At 36.5% G+C, this 21,905-nt stretch overlaps 1 protein-coding gene and 1 pseudogene across 1 annotated transcript in view; one reads left to right on the top strand and one right to left on the bottom strand.

Annotated features, from left to right (window-relative positions):
* The window catches only part of GRM8 (glutamate metabotropic receptor 8), an 846,090-nt gene that overhangs the window by 286,337 nt on the left and 537,848 nt on the right, over window positions 1-21,905 (top strand). The gene's annotated exons all lie outside the window — the stretch shown is intronic.
* LOC136323415 (ATP synthase F(0) complex subunit C2, mitochondrial-like) lies at window positions 17,533-17,808 on the bottom strand (annotated as a pseudogene).

Below are 21,905 nucleotides of genomic sequence, written 5' to 3'. Positions count from 1 at the left end.
GTGGTAGGTACGGAGGAAAGTTCAATGTGTTCTGTAGCTCGCTAAATTCGAATCCATGACCAAAATGCAATGTGAATATTGGTGTGTTTATAACGAAGCACCACCACATAGGAATAACATTACTCGGTGGGATAAGCAGTTGAAGGAAACCGGCAGTTTGGTGGAGAAACCCTGTTCTGGTAGGCCATCAGTCAGTGACAAGTCTGTAGAGGCTATACGGGATAGCTACCTAAGGAGCCCTAAAAAATCTGTGCATGAGCCCACATCGAACTGCACTGAATAGGTATGAAACTGGGAGAGTTTTCCTTTAATTTGGTGCAGATTTCACATTTCTATCGTCTTTTGTTGCTTTCCTGTGACTGGTCAAAAGTGCACCATGACTTTACAGACACACTATTATTTGCTTCTTAACATCTAGCCATTTTACTACTTCCATGATTTTTAGACATACTTGCTTACCAGCTGTACAGTTATTACTCAATATTTTCTTTAAGTTGAATCACTTTAAAATCTAAATTTATTTAAACAGAAAACTTTATATTAATGCTCTGAATAGAAAGCCGATGTCCTCTGCTGAAAACAGAAGGCAACTATAAAAATAAATATAATATGATGACAATGACATTATTAAATTTTGGCCAGCTTCTGTTGCCTGGAGAAAGATTGAGCCTGTGATAAATTTTCTTGAAAGGAGAGTTTGTCACACTGTCTGGATAGCTTGATTGGTTAGAACATTGTCCTGAAGTGCAAAGGTTGTGGGTTCGATCCCTGGTCAGGGCACATACAGGAACAGGTTCATGTTTCTCTCTCTCAAATGAATATGCTAAATCTCTCTCTATATAAAGAGAGTTTGTCAAATGTTAGACATACAGACACTGAACTAAGCTTTTGTCTGTGGCCATGTTTTAAGTGTTAAAAAAGGATTTGAAGTAGAATAACTTCTTGCTACACCGAGTCCAACATAAACTTCAACAAGGAAAGAAAAGTCTAGATTTATCACAATTCCAAATAAGGGGCGCTTTAATCTATGAAATTTTAGTGCTCCATCATTTTTGCGATAAAGTAAAAACATTCTCTTTATTGTTAACTTCATTTAAACCATTTGATTTGACACATACAAGATTAAGGACATAATTAGAGTGAGACTTCCTTTTTTCTTTCATGAATTTGTTTCCTGCCCAGTGGGTTACAGAAGCATTGTTTAGGTTTCCTATGAAAGTACCATATGCTAAGTCAGGTGATACTTTCTGTATCATTCATGCTTCATAAGGAGTGTGATCATAAATGAAGCTAGGATAAATGTGTGAGAAAAATTTTATTAAAGCTTTAGCATACTATGGAACTAAATCACAGAGATTAAATCAAAATGATTAAGATTCCAAATTAATGTAGTCATAGGTAATGAGTTAGAGAAGTGTTAGTGTCAGTTTGGTACATTTTAAAATACTTTATTCTTTAGTGATTGCTTTGGGTTGGCTATCTCAACATTGATAAAAATAATTTTAGGTCATATCTGAAATACAATCAGATTTACCCTGTTGATTGAAAGAATTGATTTCTTAACAGGTAAAGTAATAGTCTGTCAATTCAGTCAAACCCCTGGTGGACAGTCACTTTAATCAAAGTTAAATGATTTTGTGCAGAGATGGAAAATGTGTAAGTTCTGCATCATTGGTCTCCCCTGTCACTTCAGGAAAAGCTACATGACTCAAACTCAGCCTGGCAAACTTAAACAAGAAAAAAGACAAATGAAATATACGATTTTGAAATTTCAGATATAGTGGTGACATGTATTATGTAACGCTTTCTAATGAGAGTTTCATAAATGATCTATCCTACTGATGTAGGTAGAAATATATTTGAAAGATTGAAAAGTCAGAGTAGTTGATTTTCAACTGCTTTTTTTTGGAGGGAGTGACAAGTAATAGATAGACTTTTTACTTATGCTACATAGACAACAACCTACAAAAATATGGACAATATTATCACGATCAATTATTGAGGCTTTATAACCACTGTCCTTAGACTTTTTGAATATTGGTTTTATACTACTAATTGATTTGAAAAATAACAAATTTAAATTAAATCAAGCTGAAATGCTATTATAAGACAAAAACAAGGCTTAGGTAAAGGTTTTACTTTTAATAGTTAATCTGAACAAACACCAAGAGATTAAATTCCAACATAAAATGCCAATACTTTTACATAATTTAGAAAACAGCACATACTTTTTACAAACACATTACGGACAACTTGGTACCCAGGTCTTGAAGCATGAGAGAGAATTTTAACAGCACTGTATCTGTAAGCATGAATTGGCTTTAAAATGTAGAAATTTGAAATTTAGGCCTGTTTATCTTCTTTCTTCATGTCCCTCTGGCCAAATGTTTTTAAGGTTTTCTAGAGGGAAGATCATTATTTGAATCAGATGCAAAGTGGACTAGGATGAGGGTTACAGTTAAAATTCTTTCTATCTATCATGTTAATGTTAAAGATTATAGTCAACCCTACCTAGATATTTAAACCTACATGAGGAATTTCCCCTCACCCCCCAAAAAGCAATTTATGCTTTGTATTATGTGCTCAGATACGTCTGCCTGAAAGGTAAAAATGAAGAGGACTGGTGGGGACTGTATCTCTCAGTTCTTTTTTTCTTTTTTGATTTTTTATCTTAATTTGCTTCATTGTCTTTATACTTTCAGATTAAATCCAAAGAAACAATCCTGACAAGCAGTGTGGATGATCTTCAAATACTAGGTGCCTATAACATTTTAAAAAAATTGGTGAGGTGACTCCGTTAGGTATAAATACATGTTTTATGGCAATGTTGGAGCCTGGCAATGAGCTGAATTTTGTTACAGCTGCTGAAACTACTGGAAATGAGGGACTTTAACAGTAGCCTCGTTGTGATGAATTCTACTGGTATATTGGGTGTCTTTGGCATCTGAGTCCTGTAATCTTGTTGGAGTTGCTTAAGTAATAGCTATGTGTGTATGGATTTATGTAAAGGAAATACTTGATAACATAGTTTAAAACGGAGTTTCATTTCAAGTCTTTACAATTGTTGAAATTATATATACATAACATAGCATTATAGAGAGCAGAAAAGCAAATCCTGGAGGGAAGGGGGGAGGGCGTTGGGGGGAGGGAGGCATGGGGGATGTTGAGGGGAACATAGGGGTGGGGGGATATATTGATGTATTCAATGGGACACTTGAATCTATGTAAACATAATAAATTAAAATCAATAAAAAAGAGCCATGAAAAAGCTTTTCCTTACTATGACTATAAGGAAATTATCAGCCCTAGCTGGTGGCTCAGTGAATAGAATGTGGGCCTGGCATATAGACGTCCTGGGTTCGATTCCTGATCTGGGCACACAGGAGATGCAACACCTGCTTCTTTTCCCCTCCCTCTCCTTTTTCTCTCCCTCTTTTCCTCCTGTAGCCAGTGGCTCAGTTGGTTCAAGTGTGACCCCGTCTCTGGCGATAGCTTGGCTGGTTTAAGCATCGGCCTCAGGCAGGGGTTGCCAGGATCTTGAGGCCCACATGGGAGTCTGCCTCACTATATCCTCTCTGTTCACCTAAAAAAGAAAAAAAATTATCTTGGCCTTGAACTTTGTAAGAATGCAAAAAAGTTATTCTCCTTTATTAAGATGTTAATCCTTAACCATATTACCCTATGGTTGTCTGAAATAATTTATTCGCGATAAAACATTGCTAGAAGCCAAAAGTTAATAGTTAAGTTAATGAAAAAAGTTATTAATATAAGTAAAGCAAAGTGATGGAGGAGAATCAAGGATTCTTCCCTAAAGGATAAAATGTTTTCTTATGGTAAGATGAACATTTTTCAAGAAATAGAGCATAAAATGGTACTAGAAACCTTTATATATATTTTTACTACCGTATGAGATAAAACCTCTCATTCAGTCATGAGGGGTCAATGTATTCTCTATTTTTTAAAATATGTGAGTGGTAATCAAACAAAAATGTCAACCCATTCTCATAAGTGAAAACAAATGCTACATCCATCACATAAACCCACAACTCATGTTAATTTCATACACAAATAGCCTGAAATCATCTGTTAGAAAATGGTGGTTCTAAAAGTGTTTTTCTCTGGAAGCCAAGGGAAAGAAGTATTGAAGAACAAAGCTATTATCCGTTTAGTTAACACTTTACAGAAGTTAAGCAATTTGGAGACAGATGTGGCAAGATGAAGGTTGTTAATGACCTTGATTTGAGCAGCTCCTTGGGAATGGTGGAGACAGACAGAGTCTGAGTGGAGTCAATTATGGAGTGAATGAGAGCAAACAGAAACACTGTTTCCCAAAGGAGCAGCTGAGAAATGGGTAGAAGCTGAAGGGGAAATAAGATCAAGGAAGTTTGTTTTGCTTGTTTGCTTTTCAAGGTGAGCAGCTTTTTATAGCATGTTTACACACTGGTGGAAGTGGTCCAGTTTAGAGAGAAAACCTGAGAAGGGAGCAGAAAAGGAGGGAAGGATTCTAGTAGCAAAATTCTGAATAGATGAGAAGGGCTGGAATCCAGTGTACTGTGGAGGGTTGATTTGTAGGGACCAAGGAGAGGTCACCCATCACTTCAGGAGGAAAGACCATCAATGAGTCAGATGCAACTAGGTTAGAAGATTTGATGATGGGACATGTGGACTTTTTGTCTTATTGCTTTTGGTTTTTCAGTAAAAAAGCAGTCAAGCCGTCACCCCAAAGTGAGAGAGGTCAAGGGAAGAAGGTGTACAGAGGGTTTGAGGTGAGAGGGAAATATGTAAAGTAATTTTTTGGAAGAGTAGGAAAACGAATTTACTGTGGGACCATAGAAGGATGGGGGTTGTGATGTCTTTTTTGAGGTTGAGGGTTGTATTTTTATTTTGAGAAAATAAAGAACTTCCTTAAACTTCTTTCTTAAAAGTTTATACTAGATGAAGTAACTCAAGTGAATTTTCTCTCCAGCCACTTTCAGATGCTGGGGTGCTATACAAAGTTGGATTCTAACAGAGTTTGGGTCTTTTAAGGTGAGCACAGTGGAGATGTAGAGAAGAAGAAATATCTGAATTACTAAAAATAGTGCTTATCATAGTGGTGCAGAGATTGGCAGTGAACTGGTTGCTAAAAACTTAAGTGAAACGCAAGTGATTAGAAAGAGATAACCTAATTGTAAGAGATTCATTGCAAATAGAATTGTGTTCTGCAAAGTCACTTATAGCTGCACCTTCATGGAGATGGTGTCTGGTCAAGATAGTTCACAGGCAGCCTCAGGGGGTTTGAAATAATGTCATCATTAGAACCATCAATTAGCTTACAGTTTGATTCTTTATTTCTAGTACTGCTACCATGCAAGCCCACAGATTATCTGAAATAAAGAGAAAGCACGGATGATGTCTTCAGGGAACTGACATTTTACTAGAGATCTGGTAGAAAGATAACTAGATGTAGAAAAGGATCCACAATTGTTTTGTTGAGTAGAGTCTGTTTAAGTGGGAAAGCATCAGGCACACTGAGTTGTTTCTCTGCTCTTGTAGAGCAGAGTGTAAATATTTATGAAATACAGACCTCTTTTCATCAGTAGCACAGTTGGGTCTCTTCAAACATGGAGTTCTCTTCTAGATACTTCGTTAGAGATGAATATCAGGCAACATCACGGACCGTTACAATCTACTTTATCAGGTATAAGAAGATATTCCCAAGAGTTCAACACATACAATTTATGACCAACATAAAGTGAATTATTACTCTCTATTTCTTCCTTTTCTTTTTCCTACTTTTCCTTTTGTAATAAATAGATAACTAGAAAAATGATAAAATAATATTTTGGCAAGTCAATAGTCTCCTTCCTTTTTCCTTTCCCCTTCCTTCCTTCCTTCCTTCCTTCCTTCCTTCCTTCCTTCCTTCCTTCCTTTTTCCTTTTCCCTCCCTCCCTCCCTCCCTTCTTTCCTTCCTTCCTTCCTTCCTTCCTTCCTTCCTTCCTTCCTTCCTTCCTTCCTTCCTTCCTTCTTCTCCTTTCTTTATAGTAATAATAACATACATTTATTATAAATATAAAAGTAATAGAGGAAACTACAAAGAAAAATGTACTCCAATTCCACTTTGTGTATATATGTATAGTTATGATTTGATTATTCTAGAAATCTCTTCATGCTTAGACTTATAGATGAATAGATAGCAAGAATTGAAAACTAAGTTGTTTTCTTCATCTTTGAAGTTGGAGGAAAAGTTAATGCTCTTTCTTTTTTGCTGATGATCATTGCTTATCATTTTTTTCTTGGAATTGCCTATGTCCTTTTAATCTACAGATTTATTTAGTCCCTTAATATTAGAGCATTTACTGTGTTCTCTACCTTTTTTTTTATCTTCTGTATATATGTTACTTTTCTTATGATTATTTCTGTACTTTTTCTCCACATTCACAGTGATTTTTCTCAAATGTTTTGTCTAGTGAATAATTTGTCAACCTTGTCTATTCAGTTCTTTAATGTTACTAATTTCTTGGTGTTCTTTTGACTCACACTTTGTTCCCTTCATTCTGTAATCTTTCTTTTAATCTCATTTTGTTTCTCCATTATCTGGTTCTTGAGATAGCTTAATTAAATGTATATCCATATAATTTTTTATAGAATAAAGCATTCACAGTGACTTTTCTTTAAAATCTTTCCTAAAAGAGCCACTAATATAAAGAAGTGTTCTTATCTGATCGTAATTGTAGTTGTCGATTGGATTCACCTGGTTTGATACTTTTTCTTAATAATGCATGTGGTTCTATAGTTCTTAGGAGGATTTACTAAGAATAAGGAGCTACACGCTGCAAAATAAACTGTTTTAACTGAACTAAATAGTTAATTAATTTAGCATGACAAATCTAAAATAAATTACATACTGATATAACTTGGGTAAGATCATCAAGATGTGACCTGATGTGACCACTGAGCTGGACCTGGGCAACTGGGGGCTCCTCATTTCCTCCTTGTGCTTGGAATGTGCTCTCTGCTTGCCTTCCCTATGTAAGAAGCTGCTCAAGAACACAGCCTTAAGATGGTAATGTGGTGAGACTGTCTGGACTGCGTATATGACTAAACCGAGTTAAGGCCCCCTGTGTATGTAACTGAACCCAGTTAAGTCTGTCCTTAATATAAACTTTTAAGATTCTGGTGGGCAAGTGCGGGAAACTACACATCTTGTGGCTGTCCAAGACAAACCTCATGAGTAAGTTTCCTTGCCTTTTAAACCTGCCACCTATCCATCTGCCATCTCTTCTATCTCTCCCTGCCCTCTGTGTAAGGGGGATGCTTTCAGATAACACCTGGGTAGCTCCTGGGAGTTTGTAAACTAGCAATAACTACATGCTGTTCTGGGATCAACTGTCAATGTCACTCATTAAATTGTTGGTGACATTCTTAAGTTAAGAGCTAAGAAGGCATCTCTCTGGCTGGTTGTGGGCGATCCTTTCTCTGTTATCGACCCAATTTTCTTCTACTTACTGATCTTTGGCATCACATCCTGGCCCATATGGGCTTATGTTGAATCAGTCATGTTTAATACCAAAAGCAGATATAATTGTGGAAGATTGTCCATCTGTCTACCATTGTTCCACGTTCAGACTTTGATATACTGCATTCTCCATCAGTTCAATTTCAGTCGTTTAGCTATCTGTTCTATTTGACACAACACCATTATAAGAACACGGATTGCTCCCCAGTTTGCTATATGCTTTCAACGTACAAGTTGCAAAATTTCTTGGCACACATCATCTTCCCTTTCTTCCACTGTTATGGGGGAGTTTTTATAGATTTTCTTATGTAGGTGGGAAGGCACTACTTCCCCATCTGGATGCCACCTGTAGGAGTTCACACCTATTCTCAGAAGAAGTTTAATCTATGACAGCAAGCTATTTTGTGGGATATTTCTTTAAGCAATCTGTGCTGCCATTCTCTAGGAGTTCAATGTAAAGATTTTTTTTTATGGGTTTTTCCTGGGATGTTGCTGTTTATAGAACCAATGTCACTTGGAATTTAAAGTTTGTTTAATAGAAGCAAGGTCAACAATGAGTTACATGTTGCCCCATGCAGAAATAACCATGGTGTATTTTCATGAGGGACAGTTGGAAGAAAGTAGATAGGAACAGAATTGACTGTGACTATGTATTTGGTTATTCTCCATCCTGTCTGTCAGCTCACTCCAACCTAAATGGAAGACTGGAAAGTGTCTCTGTGAGTCTCTCTGGCAAAGCAAGAAAACAGTGATCCCATCAGTGCCGCATTTGTCCAGCTATGTTTGAAGTCTCTCTGCACTGGAATTACTAGGGAGGAATTAATATGCAGATCTTTGGACCCTAATTCCAGGCCTATCGTAGACCTCTGAAGATTTGGATTAAGAACCTGAAATGTTTTCAGACTATAATATTAGCATTGATATTAGTATTAGAAGTTGCCTGAACTTTATTGAGACATTCAGAAAACTTGCAGAATGAACTCTTACCTGCTCAAAGAAGAACGTAACCTACTATGTTGGTTGTATTTTCCATGTTTTAAAATCATTTCCGGTAGAAAACGAGGGTTGCTGATAGATTTTCTAAGAGACTATCTTGGAGATGGGAGATTGAGAATTAGGGATATCTCCTGGTTATAAAGGCAATGAAAATGACAACAATGCACAGACCTCTTCTTATCACTCACAGATAAAATAGTTCATTAAACTCTATAACCCTGGAGAGAGCTAGCCATGGCAAAGATTGCCTGAGTTCTGTGTCCAGTACCCAATACCGAGAGCGGCTGTCTTCTGTGGGAGGAAGATGCTGCATAGTCTTTCTTTTGTCTCTCAAGCTGTTTACCTGGAATAGGTACACTGGTGGTGGAAAAGAATGTGGGCATTTCCCAGCTGGGCACAAGGGGGAGATTGCCCCTGGGCTGCCAATGACTCTGAATTCTGTTTGTCATCAAACTATTTCTTTTTTGTGACTATTATGAGTAACTCTGCTATGGGTATTCTTGTAAGCATAGGCATATGATTAATTACTCTTGGGATTGTTGGGTTATGACAGAGAAGTGTTTTAACTCTATAAGAATCTGCGAAACTGCTTTACCAAGTAGTGGAAGCATTTTACTTTCCCACCAGCATTGTATGAGACTTCCATTTGCTCTCGGTTTTTACTTTCATTGTTCACCATTCTAATGGATTTGTAATGGTATCTTGATGTAGTTTGAATTTGCATTTTCCTGTTGACTAATATAATTGTGAATATTTGACGTACTTAGTGGCCATTTATATATTTTCTTTTATATAGTATCTGTTCAAATCTTTTGACATTTTTTTTTCTTTTGACATTTTTTAATGGGTTTTTGTCTTGTTATTAGGTTGTTAGTTATTACATTCAGGATGCAAGTCCTTGTATCAACATGCACACACCAATTCATACATATATGAAGTCATATATAAATATGCGCACATTTACATATATATACATTTACATATATATATGTATGTATATATATATATATATATATATATATATATATATATGTAAACCCTTTTGTTCCAGTTCCTCCCAGTTTGTGGCTTAACTTTTCATTTTCTTAATGGAACATCCAGGTCAGATTTTAATTTTGGTGAAGTCCAATTTATCAATTTTGGGCTTTTGCAAATTGTTCTTCTTTTAGGAGACTTACTGATTTAGTTTTTACATTTAAGCTTATGATTTATTTTGAGTTAATTTTATGTATGATGTGAAGACAGGCCACAGGTTATTTAATTATGTGCGTATACAGATCTTCTACATCATTCATTGCAAAGACCCCTCTCCCTATTGAAGTACCTTGGCCCTTTGTCAAAAATTAACTGATCAAATATGAACCTAATTGTGGACACTGTTTTCTCTCATTGATCTATATAGCTACACTTAACACCAGTACTAAATTGTCTTGATTATTATAACATTATAACAAGTCTTCCTATCAGATATGTAACTCTTCCATCTTAGTTCTTTTCAAAATAATTTTGGCTATCCAGAGTAATTTACATTTTCATGTACTTCTACAATTAATTTCTAGATTTCTATGAAAAAAGCATTCTAGGATTTCCTTGTACATCAAAATTTTTATTGTAGTAAAATGTGTATAACATATAGTTTGTCATTTTAACCACTTTCAAGTATACAACTCAGGGTTGTTAATTACATTCACAATATTATGCAGCCATCATCACTAAAATTTTCCATCACCCTAAACAAAAACTATGTACCCATTAACCAGTAACATTCAATACTCACCCTCATGATCTCATCTGAATCTTATTACCACCTGCTGCAGGGTCCTCTCCAAATGCCGTTATATTGGAGTATAGCAGGATGTAATTCTATACACAGCAGATTTCTCATCTAAGTCTACTTTAACTTTTCTCAGTAATATTTTGTTCTAAATGTATTATCTGTGCACACATTTTGTTAAACTGATTTCTTAGTAGTTTATATTTTTTGGTCCTCTTGCAAATGTATTTTTTTGTTGAATTTCCGATTGTAGCTATAAATACAAATGATTTTTTTGTCTATTAATCTTGTATTCTGTAACCTTGTTGAATTAACTTGTTAGTTCTAGTGGCTTTTAAAAAATGAATTCTTAAGATTATCTACATACCCAATCACATTGTCTATGAAGAAAGTCAGTTTTGCTTCTTCCTTTTCTATCTATATGTCTTCTATTTTCTCCCCAACTCTAGCTTTATTGAAGTAGCTGGGACCTCTTATACAATGTCCAAAGAATGTGATATGAGCAGACATCTTTGCCTTGTCCCAGTCTTTGGGAGAGAGAGCATGCAGTCTTTCTCCACTGTGATATTAGCTGTGGGACATCTTATTTACATTATATTTATATCTGATATGATCAGTTTATTGGCTACATAGTCCGTTTTCTCACCCAGACTCTGTAATCATGATTACAATAGCTTCAGGGTTTTTTTTGGTGGGTATTTTTTTTACATTTGGTTTAATTAGCCAAGTTCTTTTTTTTTTAATCTATTGTCTATATCAAGTTATTGCAAAATATTTTATTTTCCAGGTTTCATGGCTAGAAGTAATTTTAAAATTACTAGTATATATGATGCTATTGACTCTTATTGAAGCTCAAAGCAGCTATTGAGCCTCACTGACTAAAATACTATGTATCATGAAACTCAGTTGTCCTTGAAGAAGGGTTCCTAAGAAATCCTTACTGGAATTAGTACCAGGGCCACACTTACAACTAGTTTATTAAAGTATTATAGTTATACACTGTAAAGTAATGAGAATTGCTTAATCAATTGTATTTCCATTTTTACCTTAGTTTTCTAAAAGCTCAAAGCTAAATTCTGTGCACAACCACAGTGATAATTTTTATAGTTGCCACCTCTTTCCCAGTGCTTTCATATGTTTTGATTTATTTTAGTAATCAATCTATTTATGTCTTTTATTGCAGGTCAACTCAAATCCTATTAGGAAGGATTTAGAAGTAGAAATAATTATCTCTTTTTGAATTAATCAAAAGCTATTTCATAAAAGCATCTACTTTTTAAATATTTAATTGGAATAAATACCTACCTTTAAGAGGCTAATGGAAAGAAATTCTTTAGACCTGGGAACACAGTCCTTTGTTGGCCGTGCAAGATAAGCTTCTGAAGAGAAACTATTAGAATAATGATCTTGTTGAAGTGAAGCTGAAATGCTTATGACTAAAATAAAACAAAACAAAACCCAGAGTCCTGCTGTTTTCTTCAGTGATCCAAGAGAAATGGTCGAATGTCCTGAAAATAACCTAATAAATGAAAGAAAAGATTCACAATGCATTGGGTCTCCGAGTGAGGTGGTGAGAGAAAGCCTGGGGGTCTTACAAGCTATTTCTGTCCATTCTTATGCTTGTGGAAATGGTATATTTTTCTATGACAATAATTAGAAAAATATAAAAATATAAATTATAGTAATTATTATTTGATATTTGCACACCACCTAGTATAATTACACATATGAATATATTTGGTGAATTTTAAAGCTAATTGTAGATGTCATGGCCTAGAAGATATTGTTGAGTGAAAATTATTTTATGAAGAATTGAATTCTCTGTCGCCTTAAATATTTAAATTTTTATTTGCAACTGTTTTTGGGGAAAAGAAACAACACTTACTTTAAAAACATATCCCTAAGTATTTATATTTTAGTATTAATGCATACCTTCAATGTTTAATAGTCATACTATGTGACAAGGTTGATGCCAATGACTTTACATGCATTATCTCATATTTCTCACAATAATGCACAGCCATCCTGTGGTAGTAATTGCACTTATGCCCATTTCACACATGAAAAACTGAAGTTTAGAAATGTTTATTAACTTGCCCAAGGTTACTCAATTAGTGAAAGGCAGAACTAGGACTTAAACCACAACTGTCTTCTTAGCCAGTGTCTCAGTTGAAATGCATTTGGCTGTAACAGTAGTTTCCACAAACTAATGTCTTCTTTTTTTTTTCTTACATCAAGCCATCTGAAGGTAAGGGATTGTTTGCACTGGTTTAGCTGCTTAGTAATGCTATTTTATCCTCTATGCCCAACAAGTTGGCTTCTCTCTTTGTTCTTTTATCTCCATGGTTGCAAGAGGCACAGCACAGGTCCAAGCATCACCTATTTAAGGCTGGCTGACCTTTTGCCAGCCAGACTGTGTCACTGGGCTCTCCGGGTGCAGGAGAGGCAGGGAAAATAAGCTGTAGTGTTCTTAACCACTGGCAAAGGTGTCTGGGCCAGGAATGGCTCTTCGGTTGGCCAGACAACAGTGTTGTGACACAATGAATGGTACACAGTGCCACTGCTGTGAGGTTAGCACTAGTGAAATTTAGAAACACATTTTAGAAGGTGATGATTGAGATATAAAGAATAAAGGAGAAGATTTCACTTTTCTTGGTAACTCTGATTCAGTTTTCCAGCAGAGGTCTTTAAGGATGCTGTTCTCTGCTTCCTATCGCCCGTTTTTGCTATCCTCTATTATCTTTCTCAAACACGCCTTTGGAATGGATTCAGCAGTGTGCATGCTGACAGGGTATGAGGGCGGTGAGGAACCTGGACCCTGCTCTCGCTTGCAGTGGAGCTGGGAGACAAGGCAAACACATATTATCATATAAGGGGTACAGGACGGCATGACTGGGAGGGTCAAGTTCATCTAATAGTATAATCAAAATGATAAAAAGGAGATAAGCCTGAATAACCACTTGTTCTTAATAGAATTTGAGCTGGTAACCAAGAAGCAGAGTGATAATTTATTATTTTGTTAACCTCTAACTTAATAGTCAGAATAGCCTAAAAAATTACAAAACAGTAATAAAACAAAACAAGTATTGTGATGAAAAGTTAAGAGAATTAAGGAAGCCTCATTGAAATGAACCAGGTGCTAGTAGTGTTATAGCTTGTCTTGGTGAAATAAGCTAGTTTCAAATTATTTTGCCTTAAGAGCCTCAACATGATCTCTGAATTTAGGAAGGGTGACTATTATGAGGGTAATTACCAAATAGCCATCTTCATGTCTGGTATTTCTGGAATTTTTTATGAATGAGATATAGTTACATGTGTTTGAGAGAGCTTACGTAGTGTCATTCATTCATTCAAATAATCATATATTGATGTGCATTCTCTGCAATAACTACATTGAGCTCTGAAGCTATAGAAGTCATGGTTCTCACCTTCAGGAGCCTGTGGCTAGGAGGGCATTGGTCTTCCAATGTCCATTAAGCTCTCTTATGGACCTATGGCTGGCTCCATTTGAATGTCAGAGCCAATTTGCCTATTTCAGTGAAACGACTAATCAAATTAGGCAAAAATGTAAGAAGAACACTAAGTCTACATGGATAAGCTGATACATACCTTTGTATGTTCCTGGCCTCCAAGATAAAAATATAAAATTATTTAGGTCAACTCAAATCCTGCTTTTCTGCATTGTGTAGGCAAAGGAGCCATTACCTTGCATTGTTAAATTTAACAGAAAAATATCAGTATTACTAGCTCAATTAGAAAACATGGTTTTAGTGACAGAAAAAATGATTACTATAAGTGCACCCAATAATGTACCTAGCATATAGAAGGTACATAATTAACAATTTGATGAGTGAATTTTGCTGAATGAAAGCAAATAAATCACCATTTCTATGTAGAATTCTATTTTCCAAGAGCTAGTAAGACTTTTCTAACAGTTTTATTTTCTACCTATAAAGAAGTCGACATTTTAGAAAAGTTATAGTTTATGTTGGTTAATAAGCCTAGTTTGGTTCAAATTATTGTGCCTTAAGAGATTCTCTAACAATTTTTCTGGAAATGCTTGAAGTGGTACATGAAAGGCTTCTCATAGTGCATCTCAATCCTTTGTTAAACTGTCAAGTTGTTTTTGATGTCCTTTTCACAAAATGACATAACGTCATTTCTCTTGGAGAGCAATGTGCTAGCTGGCAATTGTTTGCTTGCTGAGAGGTTTTGATGGAGGTGGTTTGTTACAGTTGCTTCGTATATAGTCTTGAGTTTTAGATTGAAATGCTCAGGGCAGCTCTGTTGGTACTTTTTCAAACAAGGACTTTCGTGCCTTTAAGTTTAAACACCCCTGCCCCCATTTTGAAAGCCAAGATGGAAGTGGACCATCCATTCACTTGTTTTCTGTGAAGTACCATTTCCTTCAAATCATAAGCCTATTTCCACACACTTGCTAACTTTAAAATTGGAATGGTTATCTACCCCCGTGAGTAAGAGAAGATGTTTATTATTGGTGTCATAACTTGATAAAAACCCAATTTAACTCTTTGGCTGCTGAATGGTTTATAATGACACTTGATCTACACAGGTACAATGTGTTGGAGATGCAACTGTGAGAAGACAGACTCCTGACCCTAAAGAACTTAGTATTTAATGTGCAGGCATCATGGTAGGTGTTGCTGTAAGAAAAGGCACTGACGAGGGGGGGGTACATAGCAGGAGGGCTCCTGAGCCAGTGGGGGGCAGGTCAGGGAGACCTGGGGTGTTTTTGTAAGAACAGCCGCAAGATGCTTTCAGATATCAGTGGAAATTATTTTGTTTTTACATTATAAGCTGTAGCATCTTTATAGTAAATTTAGATTGCAAATTTGGAAATAATTTTGAATATTGAGAGGCAGCCTAGCAGTGTGCTTAAGAGCTCACACTCTGGAGCCAGACTTCTGGGTTCAAATTCTGAATTTACCATTTGCTGGCTCTAGGGACTTGGGTAAGATACTTAACCTCTCGTATGCTGCAGCTTCCCCATTTGTAAAATGGGGATAATGATCCTGCCTAACTCACCAGGCTGCTATGAGGACTAACTGAATTAACATTTATAAAAGGCTTAGAGCTGTGCCTGGCATAGCAAGTGCTATGTTAGTGTTTGTTCGATCAATATTGCCATACAGATACAGAAGCATGTGAACACAATTAAGCATCTGCCACTGACCTGTGATATAATGTGGCTTTCTGTATTTTTCCAAGTCAATGAAGATAATGCTAATGACTTGCAGCTTCTGTAAAATGGCACTGAGAAATGCTGAAAAATGGGTTAAACATTGATTGGTTAGGATCTATTCTCATCTAGAGGAATTATGTATAGTAATGTATATTATATTATGTATATATGTTGGTATATTAATAATTGGAACACATTTCAAGAGATCTAAAACAAGTCTACATAGCTTCTTAGAGTCTAATACATTTATGGTAGTATAAAAAGTAATAGGCCCTGGCTGGTTGGCTCAGCGGTAGAGCATCGGCCTGGCGTGCGGGGGACCGGGGTTCGATTCCCGGCCAGGGCACATAGGAGAAGCGCCCATTTGCTTCTCCACCCCCCCCTCCTTCCTCTCTGTCTCTCTCTTCCCCTCCCGCAGCCAAGGCTCCATTGTAGCAAAGATGGCCTGGGCGCTGGGGATGGCTCCTTGGCCTCTGCCCCAGGTGCTAGAGTGGCTCTGGTCGCGGCAGAGCGACGCCCCGGAGGGGCAGAGCATCGCCCCCTGGTGGGCAGAGCGTCGCCCCTGGTGGGCGTGCCGGGTGGATCCCGGTCGGGCGCATGCAGGAGTCTGTCTGACTGTCTCTCCCCATTTCTAGCTTCAGAAAAATACAAAAAAAAAAAGTAATTATTATGAGAAATAAAATATTAGGTTTTAGTAACTTTAAGTGTCAATAAGTTAGTATAATTGTGTTAAAAATACATGAAAAAGACATGGAGGGAGGTAAAAGAGAGTAGAGGGGTAATAAATGGCGAGGGAAGGAGACTTGGCTTGGGGTGGTGAACACACAATATCATATACAGATGAGGTATTATAGAATTGTACACCTGGAACTTATGTAATTTTATTAGCCAAGTCACCTCAATAAATTCAATTAAATAAAAAAAGACATAACTATATATATTAATTTAACTATAATAATATATGACAGAAAGATAAAAAGAAAACATTACACTTGATTGCTAGACAGATTATGATAATAAATGAGACCGAAATTTTCTTTTGTATATTTAACCCTCGTGAAAAAGGAAAGGTATTTTTGAAAAGGTAAAAAAAAACATTCTAATAAGGAATCTTTCATTAGTTCTGCTGTAGTTGCTAGTCAACTCAAATTGCAGTTTTGCTCTTTGGACATTTAAAATGCATAGAAGATAAATACTTAGTTTGAGATCACAAGCAAGTACAGTATGAGTTTGATATTTTAATTTTTTTTATCATCTTGGCTAGTGGTGAAGTTATTAATCACTACAAGATCCTCTGGTCAAACACTGAGCTGATTTTAGGTTGTGGATGTTGATCCAAAAGTTGCCTATAGAAAGTTATTCTCACTCAAACTGTTGAGCTTAGGACCCTGTGGAAAATGACAGTGTAGGCTTCGTGTGGGTGTTAAGAAAATGGGAAAGGTAGATAAAATTGGCCAAAACATGCTGAAATAGTTTTCTGTACTTTTTAAAACTCCAATTTGTGTCAGTGAACTTAGTAAATTATCTCTAAAAGCTTTTTCTCCTTTTGTGTGTGTGTGTGTGTGTGTGTGTGCGTGTGTGTGTGTATTGTGGGAAAAGCATTTGGTGGAAACTGTGGGAGGAAGATAATTAGAAAAGTTTTAAATAGATAAAATGAGGAGACATATGTAGCTACATAATATGTCATAAGAGCCAAGAGGTACATCAGCCTGAAAAGTCTAAAGTCATTTTCAGAAACCAAACATGCTATAATTCTTACTCCTAAATGAAACCATCACTTTAATAACAGAATTATTCAGTGTTAGCCTTATCTTTCCAAAGCAATAGGTTCATGAAAAAGAAACTTGACTTTATAACTAATAAAGAGCCATGGTGAATTCTTGGGTAGGGTAATGACAGGCTACTTTTTTTTTTTCTTATTCATACAGTATTTATTTGTCTTTCCTCTATTGAACCCCAAGCCAATCACTTTTCCCAGGCTACTTGGGGAAGTAGAGAGAAAGGAACAAACAAGGCAGAGAGACATAGAAGAAAGGACTGTGAGAAGTGGAGACTGCTCTTTCACATAGACAAGAAGATGAGAAAGGCCACCCTCAGGCAAAAGATCCCCCTGGTTTCCAGAGGACAAAGCCCAGAATGGTGTAGGAGCAGAGCTGTTGCTTCCTGGCATGAGGAAGTTCCCAAACACAGTCCCAACTCCAGCCTCAGAGCCAGCCACTTACACTGTAGCATCCCCAGTCCCAGTGAACTTGTCTGCCCTGTCAATGTCCCTTGAAATGGCGCTGGTTTTGAAGCCGCTACTAGGGTAAATGAGGTCAGGGGACATGAGGCTGCCATTCTGTGGAAACACTCACCTGTCAGTGTCTCTGTTGGTCCATTTCAGTACACCCGCCCCTTAGGGTTTCCTGAAGACTTGGTTCACCTCCCTGAAGCTAAACATTTGTTTTCATTGTCTTTTTTTTTTAATTGATCTTATGCTTGAATTAGTTTCAAAAAAACATTGCCAAGGATCTTCTAATCATGGCTTTGACCTCTGGGGAGTGAGTGGTCCGTAGCTTCCAAGCTCAGTCATTCCATCCTTGGAGAACTGTGACACTGGATTACCCTCACAGAATTTACTCTTTTACTTTGAGCCTTCCATTCATTTGTCCTGCTTGTAATTATTGGGATCAAACACCACCACTTCCCTTCTTCTTCCCATGAAAGTTCTCAGGGTATTTGAACATGATCATCAAATCTCCTGATGCCCTCAAAAATGTCAGTAATTTAAGTGGTTGTACACCCCAGATCATTCCGATGTACCCAGTTTGTCCATTCTTCTCCTGCAGTGTGTCAAGGATGGTCTGAGCAGCACAGAGAGAAGTGGGCTTTTGCTTCCTATCATATAGATTTTCTCGTTCCTCTTCTCTCCTCTCTTTTCTCCCCTTCTCTTCACTTTTCTTCCCTTCTTTAATTTTTCTTCCCCTCCCCTCTTTTTCTCTCCACTCCCACTGATTGTACACTCCTATTATTCATTCAATATTCCACTTACTGTTGGCTCATATTCACCTTTCTATAGACTAAAATCTCTAAACTTTAGTTGCACAGATTGCTACTAAGCCATTGACACTGTTCATTCTGTACAAAACAACTGGCCTTTTGGATTGAATCACCTCATTTAAAATTTGTTTCTCTTACCTCTCATCTTACGTTTTCCCCTTGTTTCTAATGTGTCAGCTTCTTTTTAAAAATTTTTTATTAATTTTAATTTATTATGTTAACATGGATTCAAGTGTCCTGCTGAATATAACACCCTCACCTCCCACCCCCGTGTCCCTATTTATACCCCCTTTGCCCCCCTCCCCTAACTCCCTTCCCTCTTCCCTCTGGGATTTGCTGTCCTGTTATCTGTATCTCTGTGTTATGTATATATAATTTCACTAATCCCTTCACCTTCTGTGATCCAATCTCCTCACCCCCCTTCCCTCTGATGGCTGTCCCTCTGGTCCCTGTGACCCCACCTCTGTCTCTATTCTGTTCCTCAGTTCACCATGTTCATTAGATTCCACATCTAAGTGAGATCATATGATATTAGTCTTTCTCTGCTTGGCAAGTCAGCTTCTTTCTCCCAGCCCACAAATTTTATGATGTTCTCTCTATGTTTTCATCAGAATATTAAAGAAAATGTTGAAATAAATGGAACTCGGGAAAGCATCTTTCAATGATGCTGAAAACCTAGGCCCAGCTTGATGTCACTCTATTAATGAGCACCCTCTGGGGATAGCTGGTGAAACAGGTTGTTACTAATTTTCCTTTCTGTTCATGCACTCAGCTTCTGCTGACTCCATTGTGCCCACATAGATGAGTTGAAAGGTCTTCTAAAGGTTTCTCTGAATGTGATGTGTGCTAGGTCTCTACACTTTCTGTAATCCTAGGAATTACACCAAAGAAGAAAAGTGATTTGACTGTTATTCTCTCTGCCTGAAATTGTGTGTCATCCTCTCTTTAGCATATTTCTTCCTAAGCAACACCCTCGCTTCCCTAACAGACACAGAAGACTGAGATAAGAATATTGGAAAAAGCTGAACATAAAGATAATTATTAGAAATAGTAATGACATTTTATGTAAGTGCAAAACAGAATATCAAAATGCTTTGACATATCAAGTGAGAACCACTACTTTCTAATCAGCAGAACACTTGAAATAATTGATGTTCTTGTTAAAACAAATCAGAATCTCCATATGACTGCTAATGCTTGTTTCTTAAGATTTGTCTTTTGTCTTCCAAAGACTGAAAATATTTAAAGCCATCTGATATACCTTAATCATAAAACTTTGGAAGTTTATACACATTTTGGTCAAAATAGATAAGATACTAAAGAATCTCTTAATACAAATGAGTCAGTTGGATTTTATAGTGGTTGATGAAATTGAAGAATTAATTACAAGACCAGTCTTTGCCTTCTTATGTGGAAGATAAGGTTTGCATGCATGGTGCAACTAAACCGGTTAAGACAGATCCTCTATTTTTACAGTAAAACTGAAAATAGTTTCTTTGGAAGATATTGCTTGCTGCTTCTTCCTCACTTAACCTGACAGACACACTCTATGACCAGTGTGACAGGTCTAAGCCATCCTATTCAAGTGACTGAATTTTATGTTAAATTATATTCTACATGTGCAGGCATTTATATTATGTAGATATTTTTGTTGAACCTCATGGTATCTTGTATTTTCATTCTGTAATCAGAAACATAAAAATTTAAGACCATCACAATTTTAAAAAATTATTCAGGAAAATATTGAATAACTATAGAACGGAATGTAATATGAGCCATGACCAAAAGAGATTTCCATGGTACAAAAAAATATTTTTAGAAATATGGGTTTGTTTGATTGATTGATTTTGTGTGTGTGTGTGTGGTTTTAATACATAACAAAATGAGAAAATTATTTATACTCATGTACTTTTTAATTATGGTTACAATGATTTGTCACTATTTGGACTTTTATGGAATACCCCTATACTCACTGACTTACATATCTTATCTTTGTTCATTTGGACTGAATCCTAACTATAAAAACCACTAGCTATTAGTGATCTTGTTCATTAAAAGAGGGACTGGGAAGTCTCAAGAGTGAAACGAGTTAAAATCATAGTTGAAAACTTACCAATAAAATTATGATTGTACTTCCACATTTCATTAGATATTTCCATTTTTAGAATTTTCAGAAGCTGAAGTGAATATTATTTTCTTTTCTTGTTATGATTAATTCACATGCATGGCAACTGCCAGAGGCCATTTATTGAAGTTACTAAAAATTCTGAGTTTCCAAATAGAAATGTCAGGAAATAGCTCCATGTTCTATGTTGCACGGCCGAAAAAGTGCATATCCTAGGGAGAGAGCATTAGCATACAGTTGAGGGAGGTCATATGCTGTTCCTGCCTTCATCCAGGATTCCCAGGGTGAAGGGAAATTGCAATTGCGGTTAGCGTTATAGAACAATCAGATTATATGGAATCAGCTTTTTATGTTCTGCAACACTTTACAAACTACAATTTAAATATCAAGATAGAAAATAAAAGCCTACTATGGCCAAGTCTTTTTTTTTTTTTTTTTCAATTTTTTTTTTTTTAATTTTAATTTTTTATTAATTTTAATGGGGTGACATTGATCAATCAGGGTACATAGGTTCAGAGAAAACATCTCCAGGTTATATTGACATTTGACTATGTTGCATACCCATCACCCAAAGTCAATTTTTTTTTCGCCACCTTCTATCTGGTTTTCTTTTTTTTTTTTTTTTTTTATATATATAAATAAATTTTTATTTTAATGTGGTGACATCAATAAATCAGGGTACATACATTCAAAGAAAACATTTCCAGGTTATCTTGTCATTTAGTTATGTTGCATACCCATCACCCAAAGAGAGATCGTCCTCTGCCACCCTCCATCCAGTTCTCTCTGTACCCCTCCCCCTCCCCTCCCCCTCTCCCTCCTTCCCTCCCCCCCACCCCCCTTAGCCACCACACTCCTGTTCATGCCTCTCAGTCTCGCTTTTATGTCCCACTAATGTATGGAATCCTGTAGTTCCTGTTTTTTTCTGATTCGCTTATTTCACTCCGCACAATGCTACCAAGACTCCACCATTCCGCTATAAGTGATCCAATGTCACCATTTCTCCTAGCTGAATAATATACCATGGTGTATATGTGCCCCATCTTCTTCATCTAGTCCTCTATTTTTTTTATAGTGATTAAAAGCCTTTAAGCAAACTCTTGGCCAATACAGCAAGAATCCATAAATGAGTAGTGTCCTTAACATGTTCCCCAAGTCCAAGTTGGCCCCCTCACCATGCCAAATCCCTGAAAAATGCAACCCAACCATAGTTCAGTCTGTTAGGAGCTGTCACAGGGAGCAGGAGTACAGGAAAGTTCCCCACAGGAAA

Source organism: Saccopteryx bilineata, chromosome 2 (genome assembly GCF_036850765.1).
Source record: "Saccopteryx bilineata isolate mSacBil1 chromosome 2, mSacBil1_pri_phased_curated, whole genome shotgun sequence".
In the NCBI taxonomy this organism is placed as follows: Eukaryota; Metazoa; Chordata; class Mammalia; order Chiroptera; family Emballonuridae; genus Saccopteryx; species Saccopteryx bilineata.
Note: the sequence above shows the minus strand (reverse complement) of the source record. Positions and strands in the feature narration are given on the sequence as shown.